We start from the raw sequence: 21,569 nt of genomic DNA on the forward strand, positions 1-21,569 counted from the left end.
AAATTAAACACTATCTACAGATTTGCATCGAAGCGTTTCTTATGATAGTGATTTTAATCACTGTCAGATTAAATCTATACTGAACCCAACTATGCAATGTCTCCACTATGCCGCGACCCCACTGTGCTACCGTTTTTTAATTGTTAATAACGTTTTATCAAAATAAGATGTAAATAAATATTTTTTAAAATTTATGGTAAAATGGATAATTTTGTTGTAAATATAATAAAAATAAATGTATTAATATTATTTAATAATGTGTCAACACTTTCATCAAATTCTACTTTTCAAAATCTATAAAATTATGGATACAGCGTGATATATTCTAACACTAATTAAGTGGTACTATTTGAAAATTGGAATTTACGTTTTTAATTTTTAAAAATAGTTCTAATATTGTTAACATTAAAAAATACTACTTAGAAAACGGTAGAAAGGAATTTTTATTTGTAGATTACAGTGTAAGAGAACTAAAAAGCAATATTTACTATAAAATGATAGATTCCAAAAAATATCCAACATCAAAGTCATATCAAAAATCAATGTTGCTACTAAAAAAAATACTATTTAATTAAATATTTTCTACAAATATTTAAATACTAATAAAACAACTTAAAAAAATTTATATTTTTAGCATTTTGTTCTACATTTTATTTATAACTTATAATACACAAAGAAAACTTTTAATGTTATGATTAGTAGCGTATCCTAGTATTTTAAGTTGCTGCTATATAGATACTTAATTTATTTAGAGACTACTTTTTATTTTTTGATAATTTTTATCAACCACAATTTTATATTTATAATCTTAAAATATTGGTTGGTTTAATCTATAGATTAAATAACAGTGCTCCTTTCCCCTTTGATACTCCTCTAATCATGGTCTATTTTTTATTACACATTAAACTCTATTAGTCTTTAATTTATTATATTGGTAAAACGTAATTAGAAGAAAAATCAAATATTCTGCAAAAAATTAATTGAAATCGATATTGCGTATTTTCTTTTTAATTACTGTTATTTTATTTATAAAAGCTCAAATTTTCTCTAAATATAATTTTGAAATATTAAAAAAATTAAACTATGATAAGCGATGTAATTTTGGTAAGCTATAAAATTATAGAATTTATTGAAAGCTTATTGAAGATATTAAATAAGATAACTAATTTTAATTTCTTGGTTTTTCATAAACTTTATTAGACAGCACATAGTCTGACTTATGAATTCCATAAATTGAGTACCAAGGCAGATTTCTGAATATGTTATGTGTTAAGTTTATAAATTACGGAATTTATGCAAATTTATGTTTGACAGTTAATTATTTGTCGAGGTATCTGTTACAGATGTTCAAGGTTAATATTAATTTAATATTGTTTTGTCTACTGTACATTTAAATTAGTAATATAAAGCAAACATTATTTTAATTAAGTAATAGACAAAGGAGATCGCCCAGTCAACATTATTTTTAAATATTCTATCTCTGAAGGTAAAGAAATCTAATAGTACATTTTTTATTATACTTATATCTGAAAAATATTGAAGGTATGCTTTCAAATTCTGAACATAATATTCAAAACTTTAGTTACACTAAAATTTATCTTATTATTCAAATAATTTATGCTCAAATACCTGAAATAATTTTCGAATATACAAATATTAGTTTAACATAATCGATCAACATAGTGACGCGTATTTATATTGATTTGATGATTAAACTTATATAATTGTAAGAGTAACTAAGTGTTCTTCGTGTCTCTCAGTAATTTAACAAGATTAATTTTGTTTATTATTCACATAGAGCTCTTCAGTTTGATAAAATAGAAAGTTACTTGAATAAATTAGGCTCAATAAATTTAATTTAATTGGTGTAGATTTAAATAAGTTAAGTAATTAAAAAAAAAAAATTAAGTTTGTATAATTATAAAATAAATTATATTATATTTATAAAAAAAATTAATTATTTTTTTATATTAGCCAATAATGAAAATATTATATTAAAATAATGACTCTGGCTATTGGGAATTTAATAATACATTCATTACTTATTTTAATTTAATTAGTTTAATTAACTATACATGTAATATTAATTTAATTGAAAAATATTTACATTACTTAATAAACGTGATAATTTATTAGATATAACTATGGATACTTGCCAAAAAAAAAATATATTTTTTCTGAGTTTTACGGTAAAAATGGACAAATCGAGCCAAGTGTTTTGTTGGGAACAGACAGAAACAAATCATAAAAACATTTGTGACACTATTTTATATGCAGTAGTAGTTAGTGGAATTTCTTTGTTTATATTATACTTCAGTATTTTTCATTTTTTATGATATATTTTCATTAATCAAAATTTTGATATAAAATACAAATTCTGATATTAGTTTTGTCTGTATTTATTTCAAATTTATACGGTAAGTTATTCATTAAAAAGAATATTATAAAAATAGTTCACTAATCTCTAATAAAAATTGAATGCATCATTATTTGTACAAGCTTTGTTTGGAAAAAATAATAATGATAAAATATGACAGTTCTTTAGATGTTACTCGAGAAGTTTCTCTGCAAAATAAATATTTACCACCCATGAAGAAAGTTCTTGTCAAAATTATCGTTTTTGCCTTTTAAATACCGTATTGAAATTATTTATTTGCATAACGTGTTTGAAATTTGAACTAACTTTAAATTATTTAGTGCTATTAGGGATTTCGATGTTTTGGCGCCATTATAAATTTTTGTCCAGATATTAAATTTATATGTTTGGTCTACTCCTTTTTGACTACCCTTTATATTTCACTGCTCTACTGAGCAGCACACAAAAAACCTTGTGCATAAAGTTATTTTCCGGTATACGTTATTTCGGTTGGAAAGTTTCATTTTTAAGATGAGTTTTGAGAGTTAAATGTTTACATGTCTTTTTAATGTCAACTTTTGATGCAAAAATATCTTTATATTTTTCATTTACTCTATGTGTTGTATCATGTGTATTTAAAATAAAATACTTTTATATTAAAATAATAATAATTATTATTTAATAATATTAATAATCTTTGTGAATATATCTAATTGATATCTATAATAACAGTTGTGTCGGCCAAAACTATATATATATATATATATATATAGTTTTGCATAATTTGTACGAGATTGTAACATGAGCTTCCGGTGATAATAAATATTTCTCAATTTAATTATACTCGTAAAACAGTTGTAATATCATTTTACAATACATTAGAATGGATAATAAATAAATTAAACTATATTATTAAAATAATATATTTGAAACCAGCGTTTACTATAATTTAACTCGAAGTACAATAAAATCTGAATAATAAAACACTTGATAAATGTAATGTAAATTGTTTGTCCAGAGCACATTAATGTTATTAATGTATTCAATGCGTCAACATATTAGCATAAAAAGAATTAATTTAAGTTCTTGTTTTCGATAAAAAATATTTGTAACTCAAAATAATAAAATTATATAATTCAAATATTATCATATTAATTGCATTACTTAAAATTTAAATATAGGACAAACCTTTTAATCAATAAAATAATAATTAATAAATGAAACAGTTAAGTTTAAATTAACTATTTATAAATGTTTAATGTAGCCGTAAAAATACAGAAAATAACTTATAGTTAAGTTGCATAATTTAAAGTAAGTAGATAATTTCTTAAAAAATACCATTCTTGACGACGGATAGGAATCAAAAACTATATAAGTACCTCAAAGGACATATACAGGGTGGCCCACCACTCACTGACAACTTAAATAACTTTTGATCCAGTTAATATTTTTAGTTGATTTTTTTTTTAAATAATAGTTATACGTTAGGTCTATAGCTATATCTCAATAATTAATTTTTTTACATTTTATTAAAAATATTAATTATTTTTAAATTTTAAATAAAATGTAAAAAAAAAATCTAAGATAGCTATTTTGTAGAGTAGAATTTAAGAAAAATTTTAGTAAAAAAATATCTTATTAATATTCATTAGTAAATATTCTGTAGCGTTTTGAAGTTTGTGAAAATTTGAATTTTTATGTATTATTTTACAGTATTAAATATTTAAATACGTATTGAGAAAAGGATAGAAGAAAACGCTATCTTTTCATGATTACTATAATTTGGAGGTGTGTAACTTTTTCCATGAAAATGACTTATACTTTTGAATGAGCGAGATAAGTAATAATTACCTTATCTCATTTCTTATCATAATATTAATGCCAAGTTTGTAATGTATGCACAGTAATTTTTTTTACATTTTATTTAAAATTTAAAAATAATTAATATTTTTAATAAAATGTAAAAAAATTAATTATTGAGATATAGCTATAGACCTAACGTATAACTATTATTTAAAAAAAAAATCAACTAAAAATATTAACCGGATCAAAAGTTATTTAAGTTGTCAGTGAGTGGTGGGCCACCTTGTATAATGAAGTAAAGAAGAGTAATTTTATTTGAAATTTACTTTTTTGATGATAACGAAGAGTATATTCCTTCGTGAAAATGGCAGTTGTAAACGTAATTTATTTAATCATACGTAAAAATGTTATTGTCATTCTAAAGCTGGATGATACGTTAAGATTTAACAAAGATAATATAACGGTCTATTGATGATAAGAATAGCTGGAATCGACTGACAAATGCCAATGACTTAAGATTTATGATAGCTAATTATATTTTCAAACGAACTGTGGTATACAAAAAAATTTGAAATACCATTTTTTTTTTACAGATTTATTGTAAAATATGAAAAAGCATGAAGTTAAATTCACTAAATAAATTATTAACGCATAGAAAACGTAACATCATGTCAGTTGAGATTTGTATGGCTTTATATTAAATTTATTTTCGAAAAATATTCTCCGAACACATTATAACTCAATTATTTTAAAGTTAATTAATTATATTACAATATTATATAGTCATTTTTACTAACAAAATAGATCAAATAAATTCTTAGTTGTATTAAAATAGTGAAGTATTAATATCAGTTGATTTTATTTCATATACAATGTATAAAATTCATCAATAAATATATTTTTAAGACTTTCAAAGCTAAATCTATATCATAATAAATATACACTTAAAATAGTACATAACTTACATAAAAAAAAAAGAAAGAAAAACACACTTTCAACAGGTATACAAGTATAGTAAGTTAAAACTTTATAAATTAAAAAGAAAGAGATAAACACTTGTTCATTGATGGCGACTGCATAATTAAAACAGACTAGACTATAAGGGATGTCTCTGCATTTTATGTTATTTTGTATGCCCGAAAATCATCATTGTCTAATTCTTACAGTGTTATTGTTTATTAATAATTAAACAATAAAATATATAAATATTACAACTGAATAGTATACAAATCATTTTGACATTTATTATAATATTAATATATTTTTTTTACATTTAAGATTAAGATTGACATATTATGTTGGATTTTATTAACATTGTTATAACAAAGTGGATAAAGAGTGCGGCCAAGTAATTTTGAATGGTAAAAATAGTCAAACCCGCGTTTTACATTCAGTCTATATTTTAAAATGGTAACGACTTCCGAAATATTCGGTCAAAAGCTGTTATTAATTAGTCATTTTCTAAATTAGATAATTTTCTATTTTATGATCTAATTAAATACGTATATCATCCTTTAAATAAATTAAGTTACACTCTTTAAAGGGATAAACCTAAATATAACTTAATAATTGTGATACGGTTGCGGGGAATATATACGGTTGTTCAACGATAGTTTACGGTACAGGAATAAAACTTAAGACCCAAGTCGTCTTAGAGACATACTTTACCAATAGATCACCGTGCATTTATAATTTAGATCCTAATACACTTCCAAATAGGTTGATAACGTGATGTGCGGCCAAGGGAAACACAGTGTTATGGAAATGGATAAATAAAACAAAAGAAAATATTCTTTTATTTTGTAAATATTTTAGAGAAGTTTATGATAAACGATTACTCTGTATACATTTTAGCTTTCGAAGAAAATTTAGTAATGGATCTAGTAAGATTAGATTTTTGAATTCCTAAAGGATAGGTTTACATAAGGATTGATGGTAGTTGCTTGGAGTTATCAATAATGTAGGCAGAATTTCCAAAGAAGCTTTAAATTCTCATGACCATAAGGTATACTGAAGAGATTTTATGTAAAGGTTTTCAACTCATTTTGTGGAGCAGTCTCATTTTAAATTTAAATTTCCTATAATGATGTAGAATTATTAGTGAACTGCAGCATTTATTGTAAATACTATTTACATTCGTAGTATTTATATAAATAATTACAATAAGATTTAAAATTAAAATTGTATTCAAAATATTAATTTAAAACTAAAAAATATTACTGATATTTAACTTAAAAGCCACATAAAAGTACTAAAAAATCGCGGATACGTATTTCGGAAACAATGTTACCATTATCAACGCTAATAGATGTATAAGTTGTAATGGTACACTTATAAACGTAATATAAGAGACTCTAAATATGTAAACATACTATATGATTTTACACTGTCGACTAAAACCTTCCAGTTCGTTTGAGATATCTGCATTGATTAAGTATTATTATCACACTCAAGTAATAAATAAAAGGTATGATAAGTTTACATAACCTATCATCACATACATTGTGGAGAACAACACATTATTCTCTAATATTAATTTAAGAAAATTATATTAACATTATGATGTATAATGAGGATATGGAGGAATCGCATTAAAAAATTAACTCCGAAAATATACTCAGAAGTCAAAAATAATTACGCCGAACCAGAATCGCTGAAAAATAGAATTAAATTCCTGAACTTAAATAAACAAATACTTAGCACAATCACCTGCCAAACAACTAATGTGTTTATTTTTTTTTTTATCAATATTTATATTTCTTTTGTATTTTAAAATTCAGAAAACAATAATTAAGTTATTTTTGTTTGCAAATTGTGAACAAACCATTTTTTTATAAATGTAAAATAAAGAAATATCATTTCTTTGGTACCCGGACAAAAAAAAAATTGTAACGACCTTTGATCATAATGTAAAGTTTATTTAGGGGGGTTATTGAAAAAGAAAATTTGGTAATAATTTAGTAAAAAAAAAAGTGGAAATAGACTGGTGTATGGCAATTAAATTACCAAAAAACATATAATATGTTTTTATAACATAAAAACATGACCAATTTAACATATATTTTACTTAAATATTATATTGTTAAATCCTTTTTTACAGAAGCAGAATAACTATACTTTAGTACTTAGCTTGTTATTATTGTCCGAAATTAGAGTATTTAGTACATAATCATTGAAGAATTTAGGAGTAAATTGATGCGTAGTATTTAAATTAATAAAAAAAATTAGAGGATAAAAAAAAACATCATAGTAAAATTAATACCTTCTCAGCTTTGCATCGAAGCTAAAAAGATTAAAATAATTGAAATTAGATACTAAATTCTAAGTTTCTTTCGTATTATAAAATTTAGAAAACGATAATTATTGATTTATGAAAAATTGTTTTCTAGTGGAATAAAAGAAGAAAAAATGTAATAGAAAATTTATCTTTTTATATTAATAACTAGGCTTTGCCTAGCTGGGGCCCTGCCAGCCTCATACGACTTCAGCGCGTAAGCCTTTTTGTGCCATCCTCATAAGTAGGCCACTAATTCCGGTAGGAGTACCCGACTACGCCGGGCACAATAAGTATTTCGTAGAAAACAACAAAAATATATTAAAAATTTAATTATTAACTTTGGGAAAATTCAAAAAGAGATTAAGGTTGACGTTTGTTACTGCGGTATTCACTTGAAGCGTATTAAGAAATTGTTTTAGGATTAATTTTTTTCTTTGGTAAACATATTATAGAGATATTTTGAAAAAAAATCAAAGTGATGTTCAAAAAAAAAGTCATTAGAGCCACATTTCTTAGAAGTTGCCAAGAAAAATATTGATAGCGCAGGATTAGGGTTGATAATCGTCTATATCTCCCTTAAATACACCCCTGGAATACACAATAATTGATAATGTTTTAATTATAATAACTTTGTTATAATATAGAATAATTATAAAAAAATTCGGCAGGTTACTATTCCTGAGATGTAAAAATGCAAATATTTTCTGACTTTCGCCAATATTTTTGCTGGAGTCTTGTCACTAAGTTCTTTCGTTGAAAAAATAATTTTTGAACACCGGAGCACGCTAAGTAATTTTCCCAGAAAACGTTTTTTCCTTATTCTATTATATAGTAAGATGATAAATCTCAGCTTACTAAAAAAAAATTTTTTATTATAATTATGGATTCAGTACACGATTTATAATTTTGATAATTCACTTTTAACACGTGTTATATATTATTAATTAGGGCTCTTTTACTAAAAATCCCTTAATAGTTACAACCTATAAAATCATTATTTTACGAAAAATTATTTAGTTATTAGTTATTAAGTACTAACAGTTAATAATCATTGATAGTTATTACACACTTGAAAAATAACTTACTAAAAGTTGTGTGGACCCCACCACAAAATTTGTAGTATACTAAGTATTTAATACTTAGTATACTATAGAACAAAAAATTACTGTTTTATCAATATTTTTAAATGAAAACATTCATGATTATTGTTGTAACTATAGTAATTAATATGTAATGTCTTGTATGACAAAAACAAACATTTATCTTATATAAAAATATTTTTTCTATGAAAGTTCCCGGTAAGTATTTTTAACTACAAAACTAAGTAAAAAGTTTTATTTTTGTTTCTAATGTTTTTTGGTAAAAACTATTTTATAGAATCAGTTGTATAGCTGTAGGCTAATGGTCAAATGTATTAAACATTGTCTCAAGTAGAAAGTCGTTACTTTGAAAATCATAGTATGGATTGTGAACACTATACCTTATTACAAAGGTTATTACTTTTATAATCCAAAATATCTATAAAAAGTAAATAAAATGTATTTTTTTTAATGTTTTTAGAGCTAACGTCCTAAAACTATAAGTGTAAAAACTTTTCACAAAGTCCCATTACATTCTATGTAGAGTACAATAGAACACAACCATTATTAACAGACATTATTTCAATTTTTAAATGAGAGAATTAATTATTCATTATTATAATGTATATATTTAATTATATTAAAATGAATAATTTTATACCTAGGTGGGTGAAATAGTAAAGCAGATAACTGCATAATGATAAAAATGACATATCTAGCGCCTCACCTTCAGCCTACATTTAAAATTGTTAATAAATTCTATAATAGCGTTTCAAACGTCGTGTTAGTCACGATTTTTAGTTATTTTATTTTATGACGATTTTTTAGTTGGATCATTCTCGATCTATGAACTAGTTAAATAAGTATGTTCCTTTTACAAAAATAAACTTGGTACCTTTATAAGGGATAGATCTAAAATATATTTAACATTTTATAGATCGAAACATAATTATTATTAAACAAAATCTAACATTTTTGTTTAAAATTATTATTATTTTAGAAGAAATTTAGTGATTCACAATAAATAAATTACTTTGTATAAAACTGAAAAATTAAATTTAATCATAAAATTTTAAATAAAATAATAAATTATTATTATTTTTTTAAATTTTTCTTGTAACCTATTTTAGTGACTATTTGTAGGACAACATTCCTCAATTTTATCTTGTGCATTATCTTGTTATGTGTTGAATCGAAATTTTCCCATTAAAATTAATTTTGTATACTGTTAAATTTTCCAACATAAAATTATTAGGTGTAAATACAAATACTTTTATTTTTTTATGTTAGAAATAGCGTACCTAAATGAATAGTTTATTTTATATTAAGATTTGAAATAATTAGGTTTTTATAATTAGGGACTAATGTATTATTTACAAAATTAATTTAACTCATCATATTTTAAGAGAAGAAATTAAGAAAAACTTAAAATATCATTAATGTTTTGAAACCGGATACTTGTGTTAATTTATTCTTATTATTTGATTTAATTGCGTATACTGTTAGATAGTTTTAAAATTGTAAATTTGCAGTCAGATAGTAAAAATTAATAATGATTTGTACATTAGTATATCTTTTAGTTGTTACCTTTGTGTTTTATGGTACTAAGCGTTTTGTACTTCAATCAGTTATTTACTCACTAAATCTGTCTAGTCATATTTCGTTGACGACTACATAAAATGATATTTGTTAAAATTTTATTTTTAAGAATTTTTATTGTAATATCATGTTTTGAATATACTCAAAGTTTAAAGTTGTGTCATTTACCTGAATTCGCGGAATGTATAGTTATACCGGAACCAAAACGTTGCACAAAATTTAATGAATTTAAATCTCTTGGCCGGCGCACCAACGATTATACAAATTCTGTTGAAATGGAATATTCTAATTGTGTAATCTTATATGAGTTTAATGACTGTACAGGGAGTGAGTTAATTTTGCGGAGTGATGTAAACAATTTAGAGTCAACGATTTTTTCTAGCAAAGCTTCTGCAATCGGTCCTTGTATTATATTGAAAAAATATGTCGAAAAAGATAATCTAATTAAAGTTATTCAATTTTTGGAAGAACTTTCACAAAATGAAGATTTTACAAATGTTTCATCAATTGACACTATGAGTAAATCATTGTATTCATTCAAGCATGTCTACAATTACATTAACTCTTTGAATGAACGAGTTAAACTTATTGAATCAAATATTAGAAACGAAACATCATCTGTAACTTTAAATATGATTTGATATATTATAATCTTGAGGTATTCATTTTATTATTTATTGAATTATTCATTTTTCACTGATAAAATTTAATTAATATACTATTTTATTTTGTAGAGTGATCTTAATAAATAAGGTCTTTTACAATATGCACATTTAAAATGAAAATGTATTATAATTCTTACTACTTATATTACTTCTTTGTTTGATTTTTATTGATTAAAATAATAAATCAGTACATTTATACACAATAAGAACTTGTTATAATATTTTAGTTTATATTGATATGAATATAAAGGATATTTATGTATAACCATTGTTTGCGAATTCTATTATCAAAAGTTTAATTTATTATTAATAAAAATTTTTTCTTGGAAATTGACTATTGTTTAAGAATGTAAAATAAAATAAAATCGTATTAATCAAAACTTTATTTATTTACTTACAACAATGATTAAACTTACAAAAGCATAATATTTACATTTTATTAATACTCAAAAATACTTAAACAATATCATGTAGAATTGAAAAACTAGGTTTTAATTTATATGTAAATAAGTTAGTAATTTTATATCTAAGAATGTTTTTTCTTATTAATTTTATTTTTGAGGCAAGAAATAATTTCATGCGTCACTTTATAAAGCTCTCATTTATACAACACTTCATATATGAATGCAACTATACGTCTTAAACACATTATTCGTGAACCATTAAAGTCAAATAAACATGCCATTAAAAATCTTAATATATACTTTTTTAATTTAACTTCATTATATTCTAAATAAAACATAAGAAATTTTATATAATATACTTAGATTATAACAACTAATGTAACAAACTTAATCAAAGAAAATAGATAAAAATTATTTAATATTAGAAAAACTAAATTAAAAATGTAATAAGTTAGTTAAGTTGTCTCTAATAAAAAAAAAAATTATTTTCTATTTGAGAATTTCAAAAAAAAATTAATTCAAAAATAATTTAAATCCTTTTTTTAGAGACAAATAATAAAAAATAAGTTTTTGAAGTAGTTCATAAATACGAAAATTGATTATAAAATAATAACTACAAGAAAATGATTATTGGATCAAAATTTAAATGAGTATTCAGTTAGATCTGGTTCACCCTGTGTAAAACTATAATTTTTCTCAAATTGTAATACAGCCCATAACAAGAATTTGATGAACTAGAAATACGTGATACTAGTGTTAAATAAGTATACGCGTTTAAAAGGCTGTAAAACGTAAAGCTAAATTAGAGTCGTGTTTGAAGAACAATAAGTACATAAGAAAAAAAGAGCAGTCAAATAATTTGAAAATATGAAATAGCCACTCATAATATCATTTATGATGGCTTTCTTATTGGGTTTTCTATTGCCATATGGACAAGGGAAGACTAAAGTAAATGGAAAAGGTATAACGGAGTAATAAAACTGTGAGTAACGGTAGCCTTTGTTTGCTGGTAAATTAAACGTTTAGCAGCCGTCGCCTGTGGGTAGGTAAGAAACGACCATAATGTTCGAAAAACTTATTAAAACTAAACCCTCAAAAAATGAAATAACGTATTTGCCAGAGGGATATTTTAGTTATATTTATACATTAAAAATTAAATAATGGCGTTGCTAAAACACAACTAATACATACAGGATAAAGGAGGGATTATAAAAAAACTTAACCATTGGTATAGGTAACTTTTACAATATGGGTAATAGAAATTAAATTATCATTAAATTCGGGTATCATTGTTTTGAGTAGATCAAGATAATTTCATAATTACTATATCATAAAATATATATTTTTAATCTCAAAAAATTAAAAATGGTAGAACACATCGGCTAATTTTATAGTAGCATTCATTAATCATCGATTATGATGCGTTTAACTATCGTTAGCATACTTTTATCAACGATATGGTAATTATAACTTTTAAAATTTTATTTTTATTCCTTTATTACTACTTTCATTAAAATGTACCCACCATAAACGGATTAAGTCCATTTAATATTATTTTTATAATCTTTAATTAATAATACTTAATGCAATTAGCAATTAAATATTTTGCGAAATTTAAAATTAAACTTAAAAGTAACAATAAAAAAAAAAATTAACTAAAATGCTTCATTTCGTTTGTTAATTATTAATTTTATATAAGACCAAAAATCAATGATAGACAACATTAGATTAATTTTCTTCCAATAATTTACATTAAAAAGAAATTGATAAAAACTTGTTTTATGATTATGATTATAATCAGTGTCTATCAATATAAACTGTGATTATAATTTAATCCTGACATATTTTATCTCAATTAAATTAAAATAAGAAATATATTTTGAAGATAAAAAGAAAAATGTATAATAAAAATCTAATGTATTACATGTAATTTAAAATTCATTCATATATTTTACTGTAAAACGTTGAAAATACCTAGACATCATTAAACTTTCTAAATAGTCTTTGATAATGTCTTATTTCATTTTCTATTGTGTTGTCACGTATTTTGTGTTAATTAAAAAATATATTTAAGATAAAAAAAAAAGAATAAAAATATAGTAATAATAACTTTTATATCTTTTTAATTAAAAAGAATATACGCATTTTCTAGGTTTTTTTGTAGAACGTATAAAAATTAGAAGAAGGTTTAAGTGTTTACAAAATTTTGTGAACTGTTAAATTAGTATAGATATTTATAAAAATGTCTAAAATAAAATATTACCATATAATTGTTTCTAATAGAATCTTTCAAATTCATTCGCTAATACCGGACGCGCATTGGTCTTATATTCCCTCCGCGGACAACCCGGCGGATTGCGCATCACGTGGGATGATACCTTTAGAATTGATGAATCATGAGCTGTATTGGCATGGTCCACATTTATTATCAGGACTACCACTCGAGTCGGATAGTAAAATACCACTTCTGTCAATTGATCAATTTACTGATGTCAAACCAATACCTGTTACAACATTATCAGTTGAAGTTAAAGAAGAATGGTTTGATCGGTTTTCTTCGTATTGGCGTATGATTCGTGTCGTCGCGAGGCTACGGCGTGTTTTGCTATGTCATCGTAAGCAAATCAAATCCACGGATTTTTTAACTCGTACAGAGTTAGATCAGGCAGCTAATGTGATCGCATTGGTAGCTCAGGCGTCTTCCCTTGGCACACTTTTACATGAACTGAAACATAACTTACCCGTATCTTGTCAACCTATTGCTTGCTTAAGACCCTTCATAGACGCTGCTGGTTTGATTCGGGTCGGTGGTAGATTGGTGCATTCTGATTTGTCAGAAAATCAAAACCCCATATTGGTGTTNCAGAAAATCAAAAGCATCCCATATTGGTGCCAAAGTCTTCACATATGGCTTTATTATTTGTACGACACTGGCATGAGCTTNTATGGCTTTATTACTTGTACGACACTGGCATGAGCTTACTGGACACAGTGGTCCACGTGTATTAACATCAATAATTGGTCGTAAATTTTGGATTCCTTCTATACGATCTCTCATTCGCTATGTAGTTAGTAAGTGTACTAAGTGTGTACGGTTATCTGGAATAAATTCGCAGCCATTGATGTCGAACTTGTCACGATCTCGAGTATCAGAATGTCGGCCATTCTCTCGGGTTGGAATTGATTTCGCTGGCCCATTTCTCACGCGTGAACAACGATTACGTAAATCGCGTCAATACAAAGGTATATCGCAGTATTCGTATGTTTTACGATTAAAGCAATACATTTAGAATTCGTCTCAGAATTGTCTACAGATGCTTTTTAGCGGCATTAAGTAGGTTCGTTGCCCGTCGAGGCTTACCGGATGACATATATACCGACTGCGGCACGAACTTTATTGGTGCGCAAAGGCAACTTTATGAGATAATAAATAGACTAGAAAATAGAGACATCATTAGTGCTGGTGCTCATAGTCATTGGCACTTTAATCCTCCTAGCGCACCACATTTTGGAGGGTTATGGGAGGCAGCAGTACGTTCTGCAAAGATGTTGATGGTTCGTATCATGGGGGAGCAAAACTTCACTCTAGAAGAATTTTCAACTATGTTGTGTCGCATCGAGGGAATTTTAAATTCTCGACCATTGACGCCTTCCTCTTCTGATCCATCAGAGCTGGATTGTCTAACTCCCGGACATTTCCTGATCGGGCAGCCACTGTTGGCTGTTCCCAAAGAGACGATACCAGTTACTTTACGGAAAATTATTAACCGATGGAAGCTCCTCAATCAATGTGTTCAGTCGTTTTGGCGCCGTTGGCATCTTGAGTATTTACAAACCTTGCAAACTCGGACAATACTCATTTCTAGTCTTTAAAAAAAAAAAAAAATCTTTTATTGAAGGTTGATGTTTACTATTATTATTATTTTTTTTTTTGTATACCATGTTTATTATGTTTTTTTTTTGTTTTTCTTCTAATATTGTATAGTTTGGTGTTGTATTATGTAATATGTGCAGTAATATTTTGGTCGTCAACTTCTACTCATCATCATTCAACATTTGGAAGATTTGGATCTCCTAAGGGGGAGCATGTTCAAAACAGCACATGTTATCTCCTCATCAGTTCGTATTGATAACGTGTACCGGTTGAATGCGGAGGTAGTGGTGGTAATATTTGACCGTGAAAGTATATACTGCGGCCTTTGACAACACCGGACCAAACATTTTTCATGGTCCAGCAGTCTGTCGGCTGATTAGCTATGGTTGACATATGTTAATGTGCCTGTGCGCTACATGGTGTTATAATACCGTTTACATAATCGACGTACGCGTGTTTTTTTTCCCCTTTGTTACAATATTGTTGTTATCCGGCCTATTGAATAGAGCCGTGAAAGACTTAGTTAAAGTTGTAGTCTTATTAAATTTGGAGTTATTAGTGAAAGCTTGAACACCGGTTTATTCCGTGATTGTTATTGTCAAAGTTGAAGCTACCACAGGGAAGACATTCAAATCAGTAGATTGAACGAGTTGAGCCCTATGATATTACTGTATGTAAATTTATTTATAGTTTAATTTATTAATTGTAACTACATTTGTACTTGGGGACGCCCATTATATTTATTGATATTTATTTAGTATATTTATTATAAACAGAACAAGATACTATATTTTTTTATAATAAATACAAATAATAATTGTACGAATATCAATCTCTTTTATTTTATATTTGGGTATACATTTGTTTAATTCATTTGTTTCTTCTGTGTTGATTATTACCAGTCATACGAGCCAACCGTTATCGTAGGAGCCCGTTGGCTAACAATATAAGTTCCAATTGATTATTATTATCTTCTATCAAAAAATAAATGCCAATAAAGAGTATAAAACAAGAAATTAAATTAATTTTTTTGTAAAATAACTTGCAAGAATAATATATATATTATCATTTTAAACTCTAATTTTAATTGATATGCTAATGTTTTGCATAAGGTCCTAAATCTTAAATATTTAATGCAGAATCATTAGCTTTAACTTTAACTTATCGCTATTCACAAATTATTAAAACTAAAGAATAAAAATGATTAGAAAATATTTAAAACCTCGTTTACAAAGGATGAACGAAGTTTTAAATTATGTATGGTTTTAAGGTCTTTTATTAATTTTTAGTAATTATTTCAATTAAAGAATTATATAACTTTATCTACACATTTTTTTTTTTAATTTTAGTATAAATAGTATTTATGCATATAATAAGTCTGTGTTAAAATATTACGATCCAATTAAATTTAACTATAAAATAAAAAATTATGCTGTTTTGCAAAGACATTTGTTACATTAACACATAAAAACAAGGTAATATAATAAACTGGGAATGTATATATACAAGACATTGATGGATTATTTTGTTTTAATATTATTTCCCGAAAATCATTGATATGTTTTTAAAAATTGACTTGAACAAAATTTGAAATGTTTACACACACTGAAAAAACTTTTTATTTTACTCAATAATTATCTAGCAGTTATTAGTATATTTTAATATACTTATATTTCATATTCAAATTTCATATGAATATAGGTACAACTAAAATAAAATTATTACAGTTATAAAACAGTATAGAACAGTCTAAAGAAGAAGTATCTAACATAAACATTAATTTAACATATTTTGAAGCTATGAGTATTTCTGGAACATTTGCAAAAGTTAACTTCTCATACAATTGTTGCTATTTTGAATCTCTTTTTGTGGACAGAAAAGGTTCAGATTTTCAAAAAAAAGTATATATGCCTCATAAAAAGAAAATACCTAAGATGTTGATAATATAATGTGCATTGATTCATTAATGATCATATATATTACAATTAATATAAAACTCAGAAAATCAAAAGATTTTTTTGTAAAATCTTTTGATAAAAAGTTGAGTAATTATTTTTAGGTTTAATAGTCAACGACTAACTCAAATTTTTATATAAAAGTTCAATTTACATTACAAATAATACAAAAATAAATACTTCAAGAACTATAGAGATTTAATAATGAATTTTAGTTTCAATGCGTAGCTTTAAATCTATTGTTTTAACTCTGTTGTTTTTTTTTCTTTTTTGGTACTATATAATAACAAAAAACCGCACAATTGTGTATACAATTACCCCACTCCTATTGAGATCCTATAGTTTCGCTCATCGAAATATTAAAAGATGACAAAACATATGTATCTACACCATAATTTTGAATAGTTCTCTTCTATTTATGTAATAATAAGAAATGTTCTAAAAAATTACAGATGATTAAAATAGTCAAATTTAATATTTTTTTTTTAAATTATATTGTTTGAAAACTGAAAGATTATTGCGAAATTTTGATTGATAATATTTCAAACATTTAACTTGTCATCCTTTCTTAAATATCCAATCATTAACTGAAGTATTTACTTTAAAGTTATATTAAAAAAAAATTCTTTATATTTTTAATATTGTTAAAAAATATCTGGCTTCTTAAATTTAACATTAAATTAAAACTAATACAATTTACTATAAGATAAAAAAAGAAAAATTATTAGAATTTTCCATTTTAAAATGTTATTGAGCATTAAAAAATTGTATGATTTAAAAATCATATAATTTTGAAAATCTCTGATATTTGTAGTTTTTGCAAATAAACGGAATACTGGCTTTAATCTAAATTATTTCAATTTAATGCTTGTTTAATGTGATATATTATTAAAAAAAAAACATTATGGTAACTTGTCCTTTATGAATAATTAGCTTCTTACATCAAAAATCATGTATTTTTTGGTAAATATAATAAGTTTTTATTTAATTTATTTCATCTGTTAGATATCCATTAGTACTAACTTCAAATATGCATCAACTTCCCCACGCTAGATACTATCTGTTTTTTTTTCTTTCAACACATTTCATATAATGGTAAATTATAATTTTATTCTTTAAACTTGTATACTTCTTATAAATATTGAAAATATTTATGCAATTTAAAATAATTATTAAATAGGTCTTACCTTATTTTTAGAAATCAATGAATTTGTGATATGTATAGTACCTGGTGTATAGATATCTATTGCATAAATTAGAATGTAATTATATTATTATTATCATATAGGCTTATAACTTCTGACATTTGTATATATTTTCTCAAAAGCTCAAGTATACCTACATAGGTTATAAATTTAAATTAATAAGCTAAATAGAAAATTTTATGTTATTTCGAAGTTTAAATTTTATTTTGCTAAATTTGTTTTTCATGAGTTATTTCAAAACAGCAATAGAGAAAAATATTAGTGCGGTCAAAATATGTACATTTTTTTTTTGCTACTACTGTAACAAAAAAAGACATTTGGAACTACAGCACATATATATTTTTAATTTAACTTTTTAATATATATGATTACGTATATTTCTAGCTCATATTCAAAGACTTTATTCAGTGTTCATTTTAAAAACTCCGGTTTCGCTTTAGTACTAAAGGTTCTAACGCGTATTTCATTTCTCTGAAGAACGTCCGTATACCTTGTAAAATATAAGTCTTTGTTTTTTTTAATTTCACAAATGCACGCGAGTATTTAAGATGGACTTACATAATCAAAAAAATTACAGTTATATTTAATAAGAAACATTAATTTAATTGTAAGAGAATGAAAATTTAGTTCTACATGATCAAAAATACCAATGTATCAAAAACTATGTTTACAAAATAAAAACTGATAACAGTAAAGTAAAGTTGAGGAATATTTCAGACTAATGTTGATTAATATCTAACAGTAATTAAAATAACTGTCGTAAAACTCTTCGATGTATACTTGAAACATAAAAAAAAATTAACAAATCTATTAAAAATTATATAATTATTGACTTTAGAGAAGACTTTGCAAAAACTACAAAAGTCGGCATTTTTTATCAAAATTAACTAAGTATACATAAGTATTATAGTTTTCAAAAAAAAAATACACTTGGAAAATAATGTACTTTTTTTAAATATAACCATTGAAAATTTTATTTAAAACTGTTAATTTTACCAAAAATGTATAATATTCGGTAAAATAATAACTACTATAACTCCTAGAAATCAAAATTTTTGGAAAGATTTTCTTTTTTCATCTTATAGTACATTATATTAACTCTAACTTAATGTAGGTTTAGAAAAGGTAGATTTTTGAAACATTATTAAAAATTAATAAGAAAAATATCAGTATAATTAAGTAATAATCACCATTTTATGAACTATTTTTTAATTTTTTAAAATATATTTATTTATTTAAGGCTTTTACTTAAACCTTAAAAGCCAAAAAGTATAAGATAATGAAAATTCTATAATACAAATTGTTTAAAATTGTCTTAAAATAAACTTTTGCAGCACATCCATAAGGACACTAGGATTTTAAGGGTTAAATAGTGTATTTTTGTTTTATTATTAAAAGGATAAAAATTTATAACTTCGTTTATGCCCTCTTGAGAAATTTATAGAAATAGACTACACCGTTTTTCCTTGTACATTTCAAATGATATTAACATAATATTTCTGCAGTATTTATTAATATTAATATTATTTTTCAACTAAAATTTTATGATTAGTTTGAGTTGTTATAGAAGAATTGTCCATACATTTAGACTTGTAGGACCATTTTGTGTAAAAATTATATTATTAATAGTATTATTATCAACGAATATTTTTTATACTTTTATTAGCAATTCGAAAAGTAAAAACTATAACACTTAAAAAAAAAAACAATTTTAAATCGAATTAATAAAGAAATAATAAATGATAATATTTATTTATTAGCCGTTATTGATGGGACTTAAGATAAATAAAATTCAAGGAATATTATTTTAAATTAACTTCTTACTAAAAAGTTTCATTTGACTGACATTTTACTAAGAAACACTTATAGAGTTGATGATATCTGTCAAAAATTATTTTGCTAACGAGATTTCTACCAAAATTTATCAAAAGATTATAAAGAAAATTTTGTTCAATCGTTTCTTGTTGAGTGTAATGTAAAAACCAGATTCACCTGAATTGTATATAATACATATAATTAGACAAAAATGTTAATATCGAAATTTTTATTTTTTATTATCTATTTGTCGGTTATCATGATTATATTCAATAACAATAATTGAAAATATTATGTATTATGAAGAAACGTGAAATTGTGATAAACTAAATTTTCTAGAGTTATTTGATATTATGATGTAAACACTGATGTTTCACAAAAAAAAACACTTTCTTTTATATTGGAGTATACGCTGATATGCGAACGTATTTCCTTTAATATAAATAGTATGTAAATATTATTTTTTTAGGGTATGTATTAATGAAAAAAATTGTTATTAGGTATACTCCGTATACCCTTCAAAATACCATTGAGTATAAATACTAGTATACTGCAGAAACAGTCGCAAAAAGTGAAATAAATGATTCAATAGTGTCGACATAAATTTATTTATTTTTTAAATTATTTTCGTTCCTAATCTCATTTTACATATTATGCTACTGTTGTGATTTCCATAAATTATCATATTTTCTATGCTTTTTTAACTAGTTATCATTTTATAGAAAAAAAAAATTATTATTATAGTTTCTAACTCTTACAGTATCAAAACACTGTTGATTCAGTAACATGGTAATGTATTTTTTTATTTAAATGCTATGAAATTCAAATATGTAGCATTGTAGCAGTTAATATGTTAGATAGAAACGAATTGAAATATATGGTAGCAAGGTTTTATTAATTTCAATATGTTAGAAATATATATTAGTTAATAATAAATGAATCAAAATAATTTTTATACATAGATAATTTTAAGTTTTCATGTTTGTTGAATTTTATAAATTAATATAAACATAAGATATAAGTATTTTTTGAGTTCTCTAAAAATATATAACTTATATTTTTATTTATCCACTTCGGCCATTATACAATGTAATATAATATACATTATTTTTAAGGATATTAGCTTATTTCTATGTTTTCAGTAAAGAAAAAAATTTTGTTAGTAATATATCTTTAAAAAAATTCAATATATGGTGATGATAAGAGGGTCGGTGTGGTGGAGTCGATGATACAGCGGAGCTTGACGCACATCATCGTTAGTTCGTTATTTGGTCACTGACAGCTTCGTTTAATAAATAATTAGTCTAGTAAAATTGGAATCGCTATCGCGTACTCCCGTAACCAACCATTAACTTCGTTAAAATGTTAAGATAAATTCTTTATTGAGATAAATAGTGAAGGATTGTTTATACAAAATTAAAAAACTAAAAAAACACGCTTTTAAAGTACATCGAACTAAAAAGTTAAAAATAATTTTTAAAATAATTATGAACAAAAAATACTAGTATTATTGTGATAAAAGCGTCGGGCGCTCAAT

The 21,569-nt window shown here is 24.4% G+C and overlaps 1 protein-coding gene across 2 annotated transcripts in view; it reads left to right on the top strand.

The window, feature by feature from the left end:
* LOC126903522 (alkaline phosphatase-like) overlaps positions 1–21,569 on the top strand; it is a 111,994-nt gene that overhangs the window by 10,006 nt on the left and 80,419 nt on the right. The window contains exon 1 of one of the 2 annotated variants that reach the window (XM_050681697.1): positions 15,140–15,727. The exons of the other annotated variant lie outside the window; for it this stretch is intronic. The gene's annotated coding sequence lies outside the window, so the exon portion shown is untranslated. Of the gene's footprint in view, positions 1–15,139; positions 15,728–21,569 lie in introns of those variants that run through there. 2 annotated transcript variants of the gene reach the window in all.

Source organism: Daktulosphaira vitifoliae, unplaced genomic scaffold, assembly GCF_025091365.1.
Source record: "Daktulosphaira vitifoliae isolate Bord-2020 unplaced genomic scaffold, ASM2509136v1 Scaffold_4, whole genome shotgun sequence".
Classification (NCBI taxonomy): Eukaryota; Metazoa; Arthropoda; class Insecta; order Hemiptera; family Phylloxeridae; genus Daktulosphaira; species Daktulosphaira vitifoliae.